Source organism: Mustela nigripes, chromosome 16 (genome assembly GCF_022355385.1).
Source record: "Mustela nigripes isolate SB6536 chromosome 16, MUSNIG.SB6536, whole genome shotgun sequence".
NCBI classification, from domain to species: domain Eukaryota; kingdom Metazoa; phylum Chordata; class Mammalia; order Carnivora; family Mustelidae; genus Mustela; species Mustela nigripes.
Window position 1 is genome coordinate 6,734,166 of NC_081572.1, and position 8,633 is coordinate 6,742,798.

Below are 8,633 nucleotides of genomic sequence, written 5' to 3' on the forward strand. Positions count from 1 at the left end.
CTGGGTCACAGATGGCCATCTTCTCCTTGAGTCCTCACAGGTCAGAAGGCAGAAATGAGCTCTCTGGTGACTCATGAGGGTACTAATACCCTTCATGAAAACCCCACCTCCATGACCCAGTCAGCTCCCAGAGACCCACCAGACTCAGCAGAACCACCCAGTTAAGCCATGCACAGATTCCTGATGCTTACATTGTAATGGGAGATAATACATGTTTGGTTTGTTTCGGCTCCTTAGTTTGGGGATAATTTTTTTACACAGCAGTAGATAACTATATTTGTATTCATATATATTCGTAGGTAGATGGATAGTATCTAAAGGTGTTTAGGATTAAACAAAGTTAGATTTCTTTACCGTGAGACTTCTCAAAATCGTTTATTATGCCACCGCATGTTATGAATATCCAAGAGGGTGACGTAATATTTAGACTTTCCAAAATTTATTTGAGCGCAGATCCTCTGGGCTCTACCCACTCTCTTGTCTCCTCCCACTTTTACTTTTTGCGGAGCTTCCCTGGAAGCTATTTTGTAGGAAACACACTTGAGGAGAGGAGGAGGAGGGGGAGGAGGAGGAGAAGGGGGAGCGGGGGAGGGGGAGGGAGGAGGAGGGGGAGGGAGGAGGGATGCTACTTTGTCTCTTCAGGTCTTAGTTCCCTTGTCTGCAAAAAGAAAGAATTGGTTTTAATAACCTCAGGACTCTGTGCTCTAATATTTTAACCCTCCCCCACATGCGTTCCTCCCCCAGACCTGGTCACTCCTCAGCCCATTAGGGCTCCCCGGCAGAAAACTGGGAGCCAGATTAATCAAGGTGGCTGGAAGTCACAGATATGCTAATGCTATATGTTAATGACTGATGAGAGCGGGTAATTGGAGATGGCGGGATGGTGCAGAGTTGTGAAGGAATTTCCATTCTTAGAGCAAATATTGCACTCCGAGAGCTTAAGAATGATTAATGGGGGTTCTGGAATTACCAAGAGCAACCAGTAGGCACAGTTCAGGGGGAATAACCTTGAGGAGAGTGTGGGCCTGGCCTGAGGACAGTTTGGGACCCATTGAGTGCCTGTGAGAGAAGATGAAGAAAGCTGTGATCGGGGACAGCAGTGGGCAGGGGCCTAGCAGAAGGTGGGCCCAGGTGTGGACCTGGTTAGGGCCAGAGGGGTTGCCAGGGGTCAGCAAAGCTGGACCTCTGGGTGCACCTGTCCTTGCTCATCTGCGTCTGGTCGTGCCCTGGGCCTGCTTCCCACCTGTGGCAGCAAGGCCTGACTCGGTGGCCGGGGGATCCGGTTCTGGAAAAGACCTGGCCAGGAGAGACACCGGCGGCAGCAAACCACCTTGTCTGGAAGGACAATGATGTTTGCAGAGCTTGACTGACTGGTCCCTGGGGTGTTGTGGAAGAGAGGGGACCCAGGCTGAAAAGAGTGGTGGCAAAGCTGTTTCCTCGAAGGAGAGAAACCCAGGCTGCCCCGTCTAGCTTCCTCTTCACAGGGACGATTTGGGGGAGGCCTGGATCTAGGCTCTTCTCTGGGGCGTGCTTGTCTCTTGTAGGAGTCCTGAACCCCGGCTGCAGAGCCAAATGCTTGGGTCACTGGCCTTGTCTCTTCCTGCGGAGACCAACACGGTTGAGATTCTGGGCACTGTCACTGGGCATTTATAATCCTGTCAGTGCAGGTTGAGGAATGGAGAAAGCACATCCACCCAGGGTGGTTCTGTCCTGGACCAGATGCTGCCGAAGATGCTGCCTCTCCATGTCCTCCTCCAGCACCTGCCCGAGGGCACACCCCACCTCCCCACCCTTCTCGCCCTGGCCAGCCTCCTCCCAGCAGCCTCCCGGGGCACCTCCGGCCTTCCAGGCTCCAGTGTGATGGATGAGTGGGCTGTGCCCCTCCTGTCCCCACTCCTACCTCATCGCACCTTCACTTCCCAAGTGCAGTGGCAAGTCACAGGTTGCACGGGTCCCACGGAGCCTGGAGTCACGATGCCAAGTGCGTGTGGGGAATGCAATAGGCGAAGACATGGAGTGCGGCCAGCCCGCTCTGGGGGACTTGTTCTGGTCTGCTCTGGACCCCGAGAAGCAGGTCCCCGATCCTTGCAGGGGAGAGAGCTTTCCTTCAGAGAATCTTAAGCCCCTGAGTCGGGTTCTTTCCAATCTGGGAGAGCTTTGAGGTCCGTTGTCTCCGGACTTCACAAAATCATCTGCAGTCCTTTACGCAAATGAAACCTAACCCAGAAACCCGGTAGCATAAATGGATGGAAATAGAACTGCCTGCCCACTTCTATTAGAACAGAGCCCTGCTTACTCATCCTGCCCTTGACCTGCTCCCTCCCAGGCAGCCTCCAGAGCTTGGGATGCTCCCCTGGGTCTCCTCCGAGGCCAGTTCAAAACCTAGTGGATGCAGGAAGCTGGTGCTGGGGAGCTCCTGTTTCATGGGTGTGGAGCTCCAGTTCTGCAAGATGGAGCTGGTTCTGGAGGTAGGGGCCTCGGCTGCACGGTATCAATACGCCTAGTTTCACCCACCTGCCCACTTAAAAATGCTCAAGACAGTAAGTTTTATGTTATGTGTATTTGATCAAAATAAAAACAAAGACAGAACACCATGTCAGCGACGCAGCCCCCATTGGCAGGTGGGAAACGGAGGCCCAGAGGGGGACGACACAGCCAAGTTTACGAGCTGCCCCAGGGCCAGGTCGAAACCTGGACTTGGGCTGCCCCAGTCCTGGCTCTCGGCCCTGAGCCGCTCTCAGCTCAGGCCCCTTGGTAGGTGGGGGTCCCGGGAGCAGAGGGGACGCGGTCGGTGAGGGGAACAGGTTGGAGGCCCCGAAAAGCAAGGTGAGATGGGGGAGGGGCCTCTTTTGGAAGTTCTCGTCAAGAGGGCCCCCGGAAACCTCACCCATTTTGGGTGGCTTGCTGCATTTTCACCAAATGAGTTTTTTAATTGCTTGATTTACTTATCTCGTCTCGGATCTGCTGATATACTCCGCTGCCATTTAATTGCTTGAAAAGTTGAGCAGTTTTTCATGTTTTAAGGAGTGCTGAATTGTATAATTAAAACACTAACAGTGTAAATCAACAGTGCAGAAGAAAGACAGCAGAGAATTAAGCAAGTGTGTTGGCATAATAATAAAATCAAAACGGCATGAAGAGGGCCCATGGCCTTGAAGAGGCAGAATACTAATGGCACCTGGGCCTGAGTCGGGGGGGGGGGGGGGGGGGGGGGGGGACCAAGGCTTCCAGGACCTGATGCACACCCCCCCTTCTGGGCAGAGAAGGGGAGACTGTCACTTGCTGAGGTTGGTGTGGCGGAGGCACAGGGCAGGGGTACAGCCTCTGCCGGGGAAGGACTTTTAATTAGCCTGTGCCTCCAACGGGAGGCAAAGTGTGTTGGGGCTTCAGCCCTGGGGCTGGGCCGGCCAGGCTGTGGGGCAAGGTGGGAGGGGCAGGAGCCCAGGCAACTGCCTGGAGGATTTCCCTTTCTTCCTGATACTGGCCTTGCCCGATTGGCGATTGGCATTGGCTCAAGAGGACCGACCGCAGGGGCTGGAGGCGTGTCCCGTCTTCCCTCCCTCCTCCCCTCCGCGCCTCCCTCCTCACCGAAGTATTCATGCCCACTGTGAGATGGTCAAACAGGATCGAAAAATTTAATGCAAGACTTGAAAGCCCACCCTTGGCTTCTCCTGAAGCCCCCTCCCACCTTTCCCTTCCCCGTCTGCTGGGTGGACTGAGCCGGGAACAGGGGTGAAGCGGGGAGGTGAAGGCTCAGGCACGGATCCTGGCGGGAGTCACCTCGACCTGCCCCGAAACTCTCAAACTAAACACGGGCCAGCGTTTCCTGGGGAGCAGAAGGCAGAACACTGACCCCAGGAAGTGCTCCGTGGGAAAAAAAAAAAAAAAAAAAAAAATTGGAGCCAATAATTTTGGAAAAGGCTGAATTCGACAAAATAATTTTTAAAAAATGCAACACTTGGGGACGCCTGGGTGGCTCAGTTGGTTAAGCAGCTGCCTTCGGCTCAGGCCATGATCCCAGCGTCCTGGGATCAAGTCCCACATCGGGCTCCTTGCTTGGCAGGGAGCCTGCTTCTCCCTCTGTGTCTGCCTGCCACTCTGTCTGCCTGTGCTCGCTCTCGCTCCCTCTCTCTCTCTGACAAATAAATAAAATCTTAAAAAAAAAAAAAATTGCAACACTTGCACAAACCTTGAACTTGCTGATGTACCTGGTAGTCTCCTGGCCTTCCGGTGGGGTAAACTTCACTGACCGTGAGGCTCATGGAATGTGGCTTCCAGGGACGACTCTGGGTTCTGGCGTAAAAGCACTTTCCTTCGGGCTCTGAGCTCTGGCCCCATTCCAGCCTGACCACGGATCACCACCTGTGTAACCTCTCTGGGCCCTGGGGTCCCCACCTGTCAAATGGGATAAATGCTGCCTCCTGTCCGTCTGGGGAGATGGAGGTGATGCTGGATGTCAGTGAGGGCAGCCTGGGGCGGACAGTGGGGCCAAGCAGTGCCTGGCGGGGGGGGGGGTCGGGGGGGGGGGGTATCTCTCGGCGATGTCCAACCCCCCACTTCCTACACCACCAGATACAACGGTTCTTAATGATCCAGGGGGTTTTGGAGCCCTGAAACCCAAGACAGAAGACTGGGCAGATAGCTGCGGCAGGTTGGAGCCAGCCGGAGAAGGGGTGGCATGGTGAAGTGCAAAGCTGGTCTGGGGAAATGCGGCCTCTGGCAGGGCAGGGACAAAGGGGAGGTGGGGGAGGCACCCCCTGGGCAAAAAAAGGAGAGGGTGTGCCAAGACCAGTACTCACCATAAATATTATTTTCCTGTCATTGTTTTAAAAAGAGCCAAAATTAATGCCCCTCAAAAGCTATGACCAACAAAATATCAAAATTTAAATAGAGACGTGATGGGAGCCTGCACTTTCAGACTTCATGTCTCTGGCCTTCACCCTGATCCCAGCCCTGAGAGCTAACCCTGTTCTGCACGTGCTCAGTGTTCCCCCGCCAGCCTGATCTGGGGACAGGCTCCTCGTCCAGGGGTATGCACACTTGTGGTAAGTGCTATGCGGACAGAGGTGGGCGTGGGTGCCAGGCTGGGCCTTTCTGGGGGTAGGGTCACCACTCTTTAGTGGGGGGGTCCGGCTCCCCACGGTGGGGACAAGGTGCTTCCTCACAGCCACGGAGCTGGGTTCCCACGCCATCGCCCGGGGATGGGGACATCCCTGCCCGCTGCTGTTCTGCATGGGGCCCAGGGTGGCAAGCTGATACCCACTTCTACTTCTGGCAGCCCACCCTCGGCTCTTCTCCAGGAAGCCCCTTGGGAGTCTCCTTCAGCTGGACGTGACCTCACTCTCTGAGTCCCCAGGGCCCTGAGCCCCTTTTTTATGGTACTTGTCGGGAGGTCCTTGGTCCTCCCCATCTCTAGCTTGAAATTCCTGCATGCAGAGACCACGTAAGAATGGCCCATTTCCGCAGTCTCAGGCCCTGTGTGTCCATGAACCAAGCTGGGGAGCGAGAGCAGCGTGGCCAGGGTCAGGCGCCTCCCCCCCTCAATGCCAGAACCAGCTTCACAAGGTTATGCCTTCTGGGGAGGCACTGGGCCACTCGGAGACTGAGCTGTTCCATGTTGTGTCCCTAAGTGGGTGAGTGGGGGGTGCCTGATGCAGCCGAGAACCCCTCGCTGCTCTGCCACAGTGACCCCAACCACTGTGGACATCTCCTTTACAAGCATCATCCCGTGTAATTTCTACGACAACCCTGCAGCTTAGTATCAACATTCCCATTTCGCAGATGAGTAAACTGAGGCTCACCACATTTAAACCTGTGAAGTTTGCAAAGCTAGGGAAGGGGGCAGATTTTGACACTGTGTGGGCCCCCATGTCTAATCTCTAAGGTCCGCCTTCTCAAGGTAAGTGGAGATGGGCTTTTTCTTTACACCTGGTGAGCTCTTTTCCAGGCTGGTGGACCCCTGAGTAAGAGATTGGGGAGCTCTGATGACTGCTCTTCCTGCCCTTGGAGAAGGGAAAAAGGGGAGGATTTTTCCCTGGGATCCCTGCACACATCCGTCTCCTCTGTCTCTGGGGAGCCTCCACCTCCCTTTCTCCACACAACCCCCTCACTGGGTGAGGCTGTGAGGAGTTGTTCTCTTTAGTAAAATTGCTTCCAGGCCTGTCCTGGCCTTAACCCACCTCTACTGATGAGTCTTAGGATGCAAACTTATTTGATGTTTGTACCACCCCGTTCTTCGCCGTCGTGATGGATGGCTCCCATGTCAGGATCAATATGGCCTCTCGCATTTACATATTTATATTATTAATAATCAGTTAGTCACCCAGGCAGCCCTGCTCTGGTGGCTTTTCCGCGTGTTCCATGCAGACAGCGAACCATGTCCTCTGTCCCTTGCACCTGTCCAGATGACTGGTATCAACCTGCTTGCTCAAGAGGGGACACAGAGCAGAGCACAGAACATTCGGGGAGGGTCTGGAAGTCATCCTGGTGCATTTTGTCTCCTGCCCAGCCCTCTGCTGGAGAGTCTGGCTCCTCCTTACACTAGGCAGGGGGAGCGGAGGAGGACCCTTCTCATGCTGAGGTCTCCTGCAGATGGCAGTCGCCAGGCTGGTGGATGTCTTTCTTCTTAATGTCTTCTTATCCACTTGGCCTCTCCATGTCCACTGGCCTCGCCATCCAGGGCCCCAGCAGCACATGCCTGGCACTGATAAGCCTCCTGACTGGTCTTCTAGCCATCCCTGCCCCACGTCCCTGTCCCTCTGCTAGAAGACTTCACTTCCTACCTTCCTGCTGAATGCCAGTCTGGAAATCCCCTGTTCTTTCTGCGCACAAACTCCTTGGTCTGCTTCCAGACCCTCTGCCTACCCACTAGCTGACCTGCTGTCCAACTTTTTCTCAACCTGTACCTACACTAGCCTGACCTTTCATCCCAACACACACACACACACACACACACACACACACACACAGAGTTTATTCTCTTCCATACATCTAGAACACCCTTCCAGATGTCTCCACCAATACACAATTTCTTCACGTTTCAAGGTCAGCTCAAGTCCCACCTACTCCATGAAATGTTGTCTGACTTTTCAAGTGACCATCAGCTGCTTTGTCTCTCAACACTCTCTTCTCCATTCTGTTGTCCACTCAGCAAATATTTGCCAAGGGCCTTCTATGTGCCAGAGCACAGGACTAGCCTCTTAGGTCGTAATGGTAACAAAAAAACAGTCACAGTCTTCAAGAGCTTCAAGTCTAGTGCATGAGGAAGATATCCATCAAAGAGTTGCACAAAGGAATGGAAAATTAAGTAGAGGTTAGTCCCATGAAGGAGAGATACCACTCGGTTACCAGTAGGGTTGGGTAGAGAGGGGTTGGTCTGGCCAGGGAGAGCAGAGACGTCTTCTTAAAAGTGGGTGTTGGAGGCAGGTGAGTGACAGAGCATCTCAGGCTGAGGCTCTGTGGTAGGAGGGAGTGTGGAGTGTTTGGGAAACTGGGAGAAGCCGGTGTGGTTGAAACACAGCAAGCTGGGCAGGGGGTGGGAGTGGACTGAGGTTGAGCGGTAAGGTTGGGCAGGGGTGAGACCTTGCAGTGGCTGTCGTAGGTGGCGTCAGGGTACGGTTCTTTTACCTAAGAATACTAGGGACCAGCAGAAAGTTTTAAGCAGAGAAGCAACACGGTCTGATTTGCATTTTGAAAAGCTTGCTCTTGTTGCCTGGACAACAGGTGGTGGTGGGGGGACAAGGAGGGCAGTGGGAGGGCCGATAGGAGAGGATGGCAGGGGGACGTTAGTAAGGGTGGAGAGCAGTGGACCGTTTTGAATGGTATTTAGGAAGCAAAGCCATCAAGACTCAGTGACATTTGGAATGTGGGGGATGGAGGAGGAGCTGGGTGGCCAGTTTATGACTCAGGACCCTGGACAGAGCCATTCACTAGCAGGGAGAGCAGAAGGTCAAGTTGATGGTGGTGGGTGGATGGGGCATAAGCCTGGACTTGGGCGGATTGAGGTCAGAGTCTTTGAAGCAGCCAGGAGGCAAAGTTGGAGGCACAGGCGGGGACACAGAAGAGAGACTTTGCCTGGGGATAGAGATAGTATAAAGCCGGAGGTGAGAAAAGGGAGAGCCCTGGAGAGAAAGAAGACAGGGTAAAAGAGGCCCAGCACTGGGCACTGGGGATGCCCCATCCTGGACTCTGCCTGTAATTCTGTATTCCTTCCAGTTCTTTTCCGGGTACACTGTAGGTGCTCCAGAAGGCAGCTCTGATGAAGGAGAATACGGTCCATGGTTTCTAATTGGTTCACCCACCAGCTGTACTAAAGACAGGGGTGTTTTGCACCTGCCCTCCTTTGCAGTATCTCTAACAGGACCGCTGGCAGTGAGTGGGGTCCCTTCTCCATGCCAGGCACTCATCCAGATAAGGAAATAACCTTGAACTGATTAAGTGACGCAACCAAGCGCTCTACTTACCTACGGTCACGTAACAAATGACTCCAAGATTTCGTGTCTCAAAACGGCGAGCATTTATTTAGCTCCTGACTCTGCAGTTTGGGCGGGACTGGGTGCGGAGAGTGGCGACACCCAGTTTTTGTTCCAGGGGTGTCCATCTGGGAGACTCGACGGGGCTGGAGCATCCACTTT

General features: G+C 54.0%; 1 long non-coding RNA gene across 2 annotated transcripts; it reads right to left on the reverse strand.

Annotated features, from left to right (window-relative positions):
- Positions 1-413: 413 nt before the first annotated feature.
- Positions 414-2,217, reverse strand: LOC132003721 (uncharacterized). 2 transcript variants are annotated; one of them, XR_009400277.1, is made up of 3 exons: positions 1,901-2,217; positions 1,244-1,600; positions 414-658 (listed from the first exon to the last, which is right to left on the reverse strand). It is a non-coding gene; the product is annotated as an uncharacterized LOC132003721 (long non-coding RNA). The 2 variants fall into 2 exon arrangements; XR_009400278.1 differs by having other exon boundaries at positions 971-1,600.
- Positions 2,218-8,633: the final 6,416 nt, after the last annotated feature.